Here is a 2,231-nt window from a genome sequence, read left to right as displayed (position 1 = left end):
ACATACATATAAAAGTTATTTTTAAATCAAATATAAAGAATGAAATTTAATTAATAAGTATAAGATGTGTGCTTGCTTTTTCACTGGTTTAAATTTACGATAAACACATAATTTTTATTTTTAACTGAAATGTGACATTTCTGTCCTTGAACTCAATGACTGTTAAACAAGCAGAAGTGTGCATAGATGTGTAAAAAGTTAAAAAACTGCATCAAAATATGCAGTGCTTTCTTCTGACTAGGATGTTCTTCTTTCACAGAAATATAGAACTTGGCTAGAAGTAGATTAATAACTCTAATCTTCAGTGAGTGATCAGACTGCAGGTCACAAAATACTTCCTCTTCTTTTAAAGTCACGTTTCAGGCTGAACAGACATGTCAGAGAAAGGGTCCATCACTCTGTTGAATGTTTGAGTTGAGAAGATGGAAAAATACTGCTCAATGTTCTGCACTTCTCCAGATGTTTTTCAATAAGCTTTGGGACCTGCTCATACATTTTCTCATTCCAAACCCAAGCAGCAGTGCAAATGTTTCAAAATTTCCTTGTGTGACACAATTTTTAAAATACAAATAATTTTTTAAAGACATAATTTTTCTAATTTTAAATACAAAAATCTTGTCTTATGAAGTAAAATAAAAAATCCCCAAGACCTGTTAAACTGGATCATGTGATAAAAAATGTCTGCCAATTAGGCTGGTTTCTGCAGCCATTATTCATCTTCAAAGTAGTCAGCAAAATATGGCCTACAATTTTCTTGTAAGTACTCCTATAATATCCCTGTCAGCTCAAACGCCCTGTTGGGAACTCTTTCTCCATCAAACCACTAGATTATCTTGTGTAGCCAGAGGTGTGTGTGTATGTTCTTTGTCCAAGTTTTTATACAGTTTTTAAAAGATTCCTGAGTGAGTTAATCTTGCTGCAATAAACTTGATCATTTTGTGCATGTGGCAACATTCTAGACATCTTATTACTTCACTTTCATGAGTTAGTTTTGTTTCGTTTTGTTTCTACATCAGAAGCTATCTTTGAGTCTACGGCCATGCTACCCTGAAGAAGCCCTATCCTGTCTGATCTCGGAAGCTAAGCAGCGTTGGGTCTGGTTAGTACTTGGATGGGAGACCACCTAGGAAGACCAGGTGCTGTCGGAGTAATAAATGAAAAATAAGGGATTGTAAGCTGACAAGTTTCTTGCAATCTGTGAGGTCAACCAAGTGTTGCCTGGCCTAAAAAAAAATTAAAAAAAAAAAGAAGCTATCTTTGAACAAAGATTTGTTTTATGACAAAAAAAAAAAAAAGAAGCTATCTTTGAACAAAGATTTGTTTTACTACAGTTTTATGAGAAGTAAAATTCAAGGAGTCAAAGAGTCAATCATTGATGGGCACCTTAGTGCAGAAGTCAATGCACTTTTTTCAAAACAGAACTTCTGTTCAAAATATGAAGATGTAATATTAAATATATGTAGCCTATTGCTTGTTGGAGCCATTCTTTGCACAGGGAATGTTACTGTGAATTTCATCATCATTTACAAATATTATAAATGTGACAGAATGGCATTTATTGGTGAAATCTATCGACTCATCAACCTGGATAATGAGGCTCCTGTTTTTCAGTTTATTACACAAAAACTCTTCAACATCCTGTGGCATTTCATCAATACATTGCTATTCATATGCCTTGAGAGTGGAAGCTTTTCAAATTCTCTTTCAGCATCTTGTCTTAGCAATTACCTCACTAAAATTTTATACACTGGCATTATGAGGTTTTTAACAACTATGCGACTTATTTTATGAAAAATACTCTCTGCTACTAAAATACCTGGTCCTTTTTTACAGGATAAATGTTTTAACCAAACATTTATTTTTAGATTCTAAAAGCCATATAAAAAATCACTACAATAATTTGTCAAATAATTCTGATTTTTAAATGTGTCTTTAATTTTTTCTGGAAATATTGTTGCATCTTAGTTGCCACAAGAGACACAAAGAAATATGCCAAGTTGGATCAGAGCCCATGTAAAACCCATGATCCAAAGCTTTTATTGTAAAGACAGATTATATGTGTTCCTTTCTGATGCATGATTCAGAAGTTTGTAATTCTTCATCATTAACCTCATCAGAACTGTCCATTAGTCCAGGCTTTCAATCCTCCTTCCATTTCACACCTATTCTTCACAGATTACAACACTGAATCAGCAGACACATTTGCAAAACACAAGAGCTAATAAAATACA

At 33.4% G+C, this 2,231-nt stretch overlaps 1 pseudogene; it reads left to right on the top strand.

The window, feature by feature from the left end:
• Positions 1–1,029: 1,029 nt before the first annotated feature.
• Positions 1,030–1,148, top strand: LOC112482586 (annotated as a pseudogene).
• The last annotated feature ends 1,083 nt before the right edge of the window (positions 1,149–2,231 follow it).

The sequence above is a fragment of the Pteropus alecto genome, unplaced genomic scaffold, assembly GCF_000325575.1.
Source record: "Pteropus alecto unplaced genomic scaffold, ASM32557v1 scaffold185, whole genome shotgun sequence".
NCBI classification, from domain to species: Eukaryota; Metazoa; Chordata; class Mammalia; order Chiroptera; family Pteropodidae; genus Pteropus; species Pteropus alecto.
Note: the sequence above shows the minus strand (reverse complement) of the source record. Positions and strands in the feature narration are given on the sequence as shown.